We start from the raw sequence: 11051 nt of genomic DNA on the forward strand, positions 1-11051 counted from the left end.
GAGTTTTTTCCTTTGAAAGAAACAGAGAGTGTAAGCAGAAAGTTTTTAGAAAGCGAAAGAAAACAAAGAAAAGAGAGGAAAAAGCATTTATAAACATGCCAGAGGCAACTTGGTAAAAATTGACGCAATCATTAAAGAAATGCGCCGTTACCAATGTAACTGCTCCCATGTGTAAATGCAAAACCCGTAACAGACGTGACGCTTGATTAGACGCGACTGTTGAGAAATTTAAATCACGTCGGTTTCGAAATCACGTCGGTTTCAATATCACGTCGACTACAAGCCCGAGTTCAAATACTCGAATCCAACTCATAAGTGAAAGAGATCGGACTCTAGTAGGGGCACTGTTCATACCCTGACCCAACACTAGGGATCAGGTCCAAATAAACAAAAAAGGCCCAATCCAAAGATTGGTCTTTGCTATCCACTGACCTCCTTATAAGAGGTCGGATCAAATACAGACTCCACTCCAAAGAAGTCGGGATCGAATGATAGCTGGCAGATAACCCTTACTCAAATAAGCAACTGCCTTTAAAATCTCTCAACCCACTTTCAGGAGTCATATATCAACTTCCCTAAGATAAAGGGACGGTTATCCACCTTAAAAGATGGAACTACTCCAACGATGGTTATTGGTTCACCACTATAAATACACTGGCACCCCTCAGGTATCTCTAAGTTCCAATACTCTCCAAATCTGCTTAACCCTTGCTAACTTAGGTATCGGAGTGTCTTTGCAGGTACCACCACCACTCTGTCATACACACAAGTCGGACGGCAGCTCCCAGATGCATACCAAGTCGGAGACTATATCCTTCTGATAATTGGACTAATCTTACAAGTCCAGTTCATTAATCTCCGGTTACCCAATGTAACAATGGTGTTTTTGGAAACCCATCACATATGGAAAACCGAAGCCCTTGATTCAAATGAAGGGACAAAACAACACCCAAAAACACAATAGAACAAAACAACGTTATTAGTATCTTTGTCTTATTACCAAGATTTTTTTAATTACCTTTTAAAGGTTTTTATTCATATCTACATGTTTGCAAAAAGCATAAGAGCTCAATATAGATAAATAATGGTGACCACACCTTTAGGTACACGACATATGGCAAGTTTACATGGGCTCGCTATTTGTTGAAGAAAAGAAAGAACAAGATGTTTCTTTTAAGTAAATTATAGGGTACAGAGCAAAAACCATACAGATTTAAAGATTTGCTTACCTAGATCACACTTTTTAAAGCCACACTTTTCACTTAAAACCGTAGCTCTTCACAAAGAAAAGCGTCACTTAATGGAAAAAAGTAAATTAGAAGATTTAAGAGAAGAAATAATTAAGTTATCAAAATTAATAGATCAAAAATTAATGATTTTAACTAATGTTAACTGTAATGACACCGAATTCTTAAAATCAATACAAAATGATTTTTCTCAAAATCTTTATTTTACTATAAGTTTTATTGAAGGACTTCAAAAACTTGAAAAAACTTATTTTTCACACGGAACTTCTAAAAAATGTTACCATGGAAATGATTCCCCACATCTTTATCATACTTTTAACCCACAATTAAATTCTATAGTAGATATGCTCGAAAAAATATTGGTATCCATAAAATTTCAAAGAAATAAGGAAAAAGAGAATCCCAAAGAAGAAAAATTCCAAAATATAATCAACATAACAGACTTAAAAGTAAAACCACCATTGAAATTATGAATATTGAAGAAAAATTAGAAGAAGTTACAATGCTTTTTAAACAATTAAAAATGGCTCAAGAAAATAATATTATGGAACATGGTTTTCAAATAGAAGAAGAATTAGTAAATTCTGAAAATATAGAAAATGAAGAACACATTCTAGATTATTCAAGTGACGAAGAACCAGCAATTTCAATACAAGTAAAAAATGAAGCTGGAACATCTAAGGATAATCAATCTCAATTTAAATGGGAAACAGGTTTTGATAATTATGCTTTTAAAAAAGGGTTTACAAATAAAAATTCAAAATATACAAAAATACCATCAAAATATGTTCCTAAAATCCAGGAAATGGAAGGAGAAAGAATGCTCGATTTAGACTGTAAAAAGAACGAAATAGAAATTTTCGAAAATTGGTTGAATTCCTTTTTATTAGAAGCCTTTACTAATCCAAAACTTAGTGAATTGTCTGGAAAAGATATTTGGAATTACATAGGGTTTCATACTAAAGGAACTATAAGAGATTATATGACATCAATAGAAAACCAAATAATAGAAGAATTAGCAACAAAAACTACAGCTTATGATAAGATATTATATATAATGATGATTCTATATAAAGAATTTTTTGGAAAAAATATTATAGATCATAGACAAGAAGTTTATAATAAAGAATATCAAGAAGCAAAAAATCATTTAGCTAATATTCAGATATATGATCTATGTAATGTGGAGTCTTATATATGTGAATATAGAATACATTATTACAAATTAAAAGAAGAAGATAAAAATCATTATCTTAGTATGTATATAACAAAACTTCCATATCCTGCTAATGAATTTATAATGGGAAGATTTATAAGAGAAATAAATAGAGGAACAATTGAAAATAACTTTGGTGGAGCAACCTCTGCAATAAGAGAGGAAATAAAAGAACGTTGTATGCAAGAAGCAACTTAAAAAAGATTTGCAAATATAATTAGAATTTGCTGTCAAGATAATGAAGAGATACCTCAAAAATATGGTCTTAATAAAAATTTTCAAAGAAAAAGAAAATATCAATTTAGAAAAAGAAAATACTATCCAAACTGGAGAAAAAAGAGATATTTTAGAAAGAAAAATAATAATAAAAACAAAAGACAAAGAAATAACTATTGCCCGAATAAAAAAGAAAATTGTAAATGTTGGTATTGCCAAGAAGAAGGACATTATGCAAATGAATGTCCGAAAAAGAAGGATAAAAAGGAACTTACTAAACAAATAGAAATTGCTAAGTCTTGTTTCATGGAACCTTTAGAGGAATCTGATGATAACTTAGACTATATTTTTGAATATGTCTCGGAAACAGACTCAGAGACTGAGTAATAATGCTACATTTATTACTATAAAAATAACAGAAAAGTTTATAAATGCTTTCATAGATTCTGGAGCAACACAATGCTTTGCTAGTTCAAATATAAAACTTGATTGGAAAAAATTAAAAAAACCATTAAGAGTTAGAATAGCTGACAAATCAATACATAAAATTGACCAAAAAGCAGAGATGGTTGAAATTTTTATTCAAAATTATAGGTTCATTGTTCCATCTATATATATGTTAGATTCTGGAATGGATTTTATCATAGGAAATAATTTTTTAAAGCTATATCATCCATTCATTCAAGAATTAACATATATAGTTTTAAAAGCTCCACACGATTCTTCAATAAATCAAAAATCAAAACGTATAAAAATACCAACTACTACTATAGATAAGATCTTAAAATTTAAAATATTTTCTATATTAGAGACATGTTATTTAAATTTATACTTTCAGATAAATATCCCAAAAAATAATCTTGAAATAAAGATAGAAGAACTTTTGGATGAAATTTGTGCTGAAAATCCTTTAGATATTAAAAATACAAATAACGAATTAGTAAGTATTAAATTAAAAGATCTTACAAAAGAGATAAATGTTCCAAATAAAATTCCTTATTCCGCAAGAGATAGAGAAGAGTTTTCACTAGAATGTAGAGATCTTTTGGAAAAAGGAATTATAAGATTAAGTAAAAGTCCTCATGCGGCTCCGGCCTTTTATGTCGAAAACAATAATGAAATTAAAAGGGGAAAGCGAAGAATGGTTATTAACTATAAGAAGATGAATGAAGCAACTATTGGTGATGCTCATAAACTTCCAAGAAAAGATTCTATTTTAGAAAAAATCAAAGGAGCAACTTGGTTTTCATCTCTTGATGCAAAATCAGGATATTGGCAACTTCGTTTAGACGAAGAAACAAAGAAATTAACTGTTTTTACTTGCCCAACAAAAGAATCAACAAGTGTGTTGCTCTATGAATGGAATGTATTACCATTCGGATTAAAACAAGCCCCAGGTATTTATCAAAGATTTATGGAAGAAAATTTAAAAGAGTTAAATGAATTTGTTTGTGTACATTGATGATATACTAATTTTTACAAAACAGGATAGAGAAGATCATCTTCAAAAATTATTAATACTTTTAGAAAGATGTAAAGAAAAAGGATTAGTTCTTAGCAAAAAGAAAGCAAGAATAGCAAAACAGGAAATAGAGTTTCTTGGATTAATTCTATCCACTCAAGGAAAGCTAAAACTTCAGCCAAATGTCCTAGAAAAGGTAAATTTATTTCCTAATAAAATAGAAGATAGAAAGCAATTACAAAGATTTTTAGGGTGTATAAATTATATTTCTGATCAAGGATTTTTAAAGAACATAACAGAATACACTAAAAGCCTATTTCCAAAAAGAAGTACTAAAAAAGAATGGAAATGGGATGAAAAAGATAGTATGCAAATTCAAAAGATTAAAGAATTATGTGAAAAACTTCCAGAACTTTATATTCCAGAAGAAAATGACTACTTAATAGTAGAAACAGATGCTTCAGACATAACCTGGTCAGGATGTCTAAAAGCTAAGAAAGCTATAAAAAGTTTGGAACAAGAAAAAGAATCACTAGATTCTAAAGATTCCCCAAAGGAATTACTTTGCAGGTATATTTCAGGAACTTTTACTCCAACAGAACAAAGATATACTCTAGCAGCAATTAAATCTCTTAAGAAATGAAAAATTGATTTACTACCCAGAGAATTTACATTAAGGACAGATTCAAGTTACCTAACAGGTTTCATACGATATAATTTAAAAGTTGATTATAATCATGGACGATTGGTAAGATGGCAATTATTTTTGTTACAATATCCAATAAAAATTGAATATATTAAGGGTGACAAAAATGTTATTGCAGATACATTAACAAGAGAATGGAGTTCGTCTACAACGCATTAGATCAAGAAATTCAAAAATACGAGCAAGAACTCGAAAAATGCAAGCATTGTCAGCAAATAAGGACACAGATCCAATCTCTCAAGAAGGCCATTGAAGCAATGAAATCAACACAACAAGCAAAACCATCAGAGTTCAGCCAGCTAAGCATGGTGGACAAAACAGGTGAAGAAAAAATTTCAGAAAATAAAACAATTACTGAAATCATTAAAAAATCGACCCAAGATAAAAAATATTATGTAATTTATAATGGCCCCATGAAAGGAGTATATGATGCCTGGGAAAAAGCAGCACCATTCACACACCAGTCAAGGATAATTCATAAATGAGGGTTTCTAACACTGGAAGAGGCAAAGAAATCCTTTAGGGAATATGAAGCTCTCCATCCAGAGCAAACTCTAAAAAGAGCAGATAAAGCTCCGATTCAAACCCAGAGAAACAGGAATAATAAGAAACATTCCTACAAGGGCTGAAATCAAGGAAAAGAAAAGGGTCTGTAGATCAAATCTCAGAGAAACCCTTAACATAGTCCTGAATTGGACTGAAGAAAAAATGACAATTTTGGGATATTATCCTATTGCCAAAGAACAGCTAACAAAGCTGGTTATATTTCCAGATGCTTCCCCATCTAACACCTATCAGTTCTTCCAATATGGATTAATTGATACAATTTTAATTTTTAATGATCTAAAAATTATTAGTGAGTTTCCTGCAGGATTCGTTGATGCAGTAAAGAGATTTAAAAATATGATTGACAATGTAAATCCAAGGGATATATCCCTAAAATTTATAAACAGTCAACCTATTTTTAATGAAGAAGAAGAATGCTTGGTTCCAGCACACCAAGTAATATTCATGTCCGTCTTACCAGGAAATTTTCAACCAATTGATCAGATTCAAGACTTAACAGTTTACAGTCATGAAGGAAGGCTAGCCAGCACATTAGCAAGGGTCTTTGAAAGAACTCAAAAAATAACGAAGGAATCTCACACAAGGATTAATTATAAAAGTAGAAATACTCTGCTTGTGTCCAGTAAAAGAAATGAAATCGAAGAAAGAGAGATGAGACTCTTGGTGGAATTTGAATCAGCATTCTATAACTTATCTGGACTCTTAGAAAAGCTCCCTGAAGGGATAAAGAGGAATCTCTGCTATTTGATAAAAGACAGAGAAGACCACAAGTGCCAGCTATGTGCCTCAGAGATATCTGAAGAAAGCAATAATGAAACGGAATCAACTCACATGATGAAGGAAGAAGACAATGCATCTGAAGGTCACATGATAAAAGAGGAGGACAGTGCATCTGAAGCATCTCTTAACATTATTGCATAGTGACGTAAGCACTTAGGTCATAGAGCACCAATAATGTAGCTGGTGCAAGAGAACAAAACAATGACGTAAGCAATGACGTCATAAGAAGGGTAAGGATGGGAATTGTACATCAAACCCAACTATTATAAATAGGCTGCTTAGGCAATTGTAAAATCATCAGACAATAGAAAGCAGGAGGCTAAGAGTACTCATATGCTAGGAGAGCAAGGAGGAAGCTGCCAAGGCGATTCTATAGTCTGAGGAAGAATTCCCTTAGGGAAAATAATTCTAAACTCCCCTCTGGAGTTAGTATCTACAATCTCCCCTCTGGAGATAAAAACACCTTATGTAAAATATACTAAATAAAGGAAGTTTTTTTCCAGAAAGGTACATCTTCATCCTAGTCTTTCATTTATGAATTATTTAGAAAGTTTAGAATTAACAGAAGAATCTGATTATTATAGATTAACTACTTTATTAGATAATGAAAAACAGGCTGTTCTAAAAACAGAATTAAATCTCAAATCAAATGAAAATTTTAATAAACAAAATCTCTTAAAAGAAGTTTTTAATAGAGAAAATATAATATACTATGGAAAAATTCAACTTGAAGCCCCTATAAAAATAAAATCCGCCAATGGAGAACTTGAAATAGCTTTGATAAATGATGAAGAATTGAGTAAACAGATTGAGAAAATTAAGGATCAACAAAAAAGATCTAAAATTGGATGGATTCATATTAGTACTATACAAGTCTTAATCAAATCTACATATATGAAAGGAATTAATTCACCAATAAGCTTAGCAATCTGTGACAAAAGAATTACTGATGACCCAATAGATCAAATAATCGGAATTGTTCATGGAAACCTGGCAAATATAAATGTTAAATTCAACGCCCATCTTGGATATGCTATACCTTTATCAACTGAAAACCTTGGTAGATCTATAAGTTTGGCTTATAAATTTCACAGAAAGAATCTAATGGAACAAGATGATGAACCATTTTCGATTACATATGCTATAAATTATGCTTTAACAAATAGCCATCATAGTATAATATTTAAAAACAGAGAAAGAATTTATGTCGATGAATTATTTCAGAAAATTGTAAAAACAGAAATACCAAAATATAAAGCTATTGAAAACCCAGTTCTATTATTAAAAGAACCATCAGGAAAATTAGTTTCATCGAATTTTCAAATAAGAGAATCTAAAATTAATAGCCCTTTAAGTTTATCTAAGTTAAAAATTAAAGAAGAAAATTCTGAAATAAAAGAATTAATAAAAAAGGTCGAAAAGTTAAATGAAACTCTAAACACTAAATTATGACAATAAATAAAGAATAAATATAAACAAGTTGGAATTAAACTTAAAAAATTTATAAATGCCTGGAAAACCATATTATGACTTAAAAGAATTAAAACTATTGAAAGAAAAAATGGAGAATGAAGTTGAAAAATTAAAAAGATATTTAGAAACAACAGAAAGTGTAGAAATAAAAGAAGTTCTTGAGAATTTGAAAAATTATATTAAAGAAAAAGACAAACAGATAAAAGATTTTATATACAATAATCCATGCAAAAAAGAATATTACAAACTAAAACAAGATTGAAAAACTATAAAAATCATAATTATAAATCAAGGACTAATAATAAATAATCACACAAGAAAAATAATAGAAATGGTCAATACTTTAGATTATAAATTTGCACCACCAATTGAATCTATACAAATTATAATCTTATTTGAAGTAAAATATGAAGAATTAATTTCGAAAAAGAAAAAAAAGTCGAATGTTAAAAAATTGGTATCAGAGCCAAGTTAACGATTAAGGGTAACACTTTCTCTTTAAGCAACACTTTTAGTGACACGTTTTTCAGCCCCAAAAAGACAAAAATCTGTACACCCACATCTGTACACTAGAAGGCCCTTTCTTTTATTCTTTTGCACTTACAATGAAATCATAGAAAGTGGTGTAAAATCTCTTAATTCAATTGATGGACTTCTTATTTTGGGCTGGCGTTGTAAACTGACTCGCACAATAATTTCTTTGCCCCTTCTTTTCCGGTCCAAGTTTTTCATCACACAAACACTCCAAGCCCAACAATCAGCACTTGTGGTTAGGCAAGCAGTTTCACCACTACAATTCTAACCCATTCAAGCTCACTCATAATTCTTAATTGGGTTAGATCGTTATTCTAGAACTTTGCAATTCACCGGCTTAAATGGGTCAATCCAAAAAAAAAAAAAAAAACTACACAAATAAATCTTTTTTATTAATCTATTCAATTAAATTAATCTAATATAATAAAAATGAGTTATAACTAATATTATTTTAAATTTTATTATTTAACTTGATTAGACTTAATTTATAAAAAAATTTAAATGTGTAGTATTATTTTCTAAAAAAAAAAATGCACTAAATTTGTGCTTTTTCTGTTATGACGTTTGACCTCCGTTCGACCAAAAAAAAAAAGACGGTCAATCCAAACTGCAAGATTTTTTTATTAACGATCATTACAAAATAGGTCAATCGAATTTTTAATAATAAAACCTAAATATCACTTGTTCAATTGAGATATATAAAAAAAAAGTAACAGTGTTTTCAGAAAATTATGTTAGGAAATTATTTGATTTCCTAACTTATTTGTGGGCAATACATATATTAATTATAATTACAAATTATGCTATTTCAAATTAAATGACTTATATAATGATGATTTTATTTATTGTTATAAATGTTAAATTGAATAAGTCATTATTACTTTTGATTTGGAATTAAATGAGAATAAAATCGGATATTATCTTTTGTTTCTTAGATAATTATCTTTTTGGATTTTAGATATATTATCTTTTGGGCTTTAGATACTATTTTATTTGGGCTTAAGGGTTTAATGGGTGCCATGCTCAAATATAAATAGACCTTTAGGGTTTCGGTCCCCAATATACCAAAGCCGCTTTTGTTGCTCTTTCTCCATCAAAAGAGTTGCAGTTCAGCCTCCTAGGAATACAGAAGGCTTTGGTTGAGGAAGATCGAAAGAACCACAAGATCCAAACTCTTCCGATCGTATGATTCATGTTTATGAATTCAGGTACGCTTCCGTATTATGATATGTTATATTTTTGATGATTCAATATGGATGATCTGGAATATTAAAATTAATTTATTCCAACAAGTGGTATCAGAGCCATCCATAATTTAATCATCGAAAATATTTAATTTTATTAAATCAATATATATACATATGCACGATTTACGTTACATATAAAATCGCTGCACGCTTTGTGAAATAGTTTCTGTCGTGCATATATGTATATATATATATTCGTGAAATTGTTTCTGTCGTGCATATATATATTAATTAGTATGTTTACTTATGCACATCATGAATTTTCTGTGTGTATAGAAGTGCTAGTAAGTATATATATGTTGATAAACATTATCATTGTTTGGTTATCTATTAAAGTATATATATGTATAGATATATTATATGAGATCGATTTGGCATTTAATTTATATAATGATTAATTTTAATTTAATGGATCAAGAATTTATTTGGCACATATATTCAGTTATAATCATATTTTTTTAAGGTCTGAAAAGATACCATTAAGATTTAAATCCTTTTGTGATTTAATTTTTTTTTTTAAATTGTTACATAAGGAAATTAGTAACAATTTGAATTATTATACCCACATATTTTATAAAGATTTGGTTTTTGAAATAAATTGATTGAATATTATGCTGCTAAAGTAGCATCTTTTGTGAAAATTGATTTATTTAAAACATTAGAAATATGGTGTTATGTAATTCATGCGAATATTGGTCAGCCCAAAGGAAGGTCTATATTTGGCCGAATTACATACACATATTGATAGTAAATACATGTTTGGGTATAACTAATTAAGAATAAAGTAATACTTATTATTTATGCGAACAATAATCGGCCCAAAGGAAGTTTATTGTTTGGCCAAATAATAAGCATTGCACACTTCTGTTTATTTTCTATTAATTATGCGTTCAATAGTCGGCCCAAAGGAAGGTTATTGTTTGGCCAATTAATAGAAAATATATGCGGTAATAAATAGGTTGCGAAGTTTAAGTTTCCATGTGCGCATTAAGTCGGTCCAAAGAAAGGCTTAATGTGTGACAGGAATTTCGACAATATTTGATTACTGCAATGAGAGTATCACTTACAGTTAATTTTCTATCCAAAGATTGAAAATTAATGTTGTTCTAGATATCTCAATATGGATTTTTTCCCATTATTTAACTAATGTTTACTGCATGTTTATTTGTTCTAATACAAAAACTGTGGCTTTAGCTACCAATGTTTCTGCACAAATTAGCAGTATTCCTATGCTGAATGGTTCAAACTTTATAGTTTGAAAAGATACCGTGGAGATTGTCCTTGGTTGTATGAATATAGATATAGCTCTTCGAGAGGAGAAACTCACTTCCACTTCGGAAAATCTCAATGAGGTTAAAATAGAGAAGTGGGAGAGATCCAATCGAATGAGCATTATGATCATGAAACGCTCAATTCCTGAGGTGTTTCGGGGCTCAATTACTGAGGATAAAAATGCCAAATAGTTCCTAAAGGATGTTGAGAAATTCTTTACTAAGAAATTCAGTGCTCACATGGCTTTATCTTCTCAGTATAAAAGAAAGCGTGATACTACTGCGGATGCGCCTTCTCAGCAGAAAAAGGCTAAGAAACAGGATCAAGTTTC

This window comes from Arachis ipaensis, chromosome B2, assembly GCF_059453495.1.
Source record: "Arachis ipaensis isolate K30076 ecotype BB chromosome B2, ASM5945349v1, whole genome shotgun sequence".
Lineage (NCBI taxonomy): Eukaryota > Viridiplantae > Streptophyta > Magnoliopsida > Fabales > Fabaceae > Arachis > Arachis ipaensis.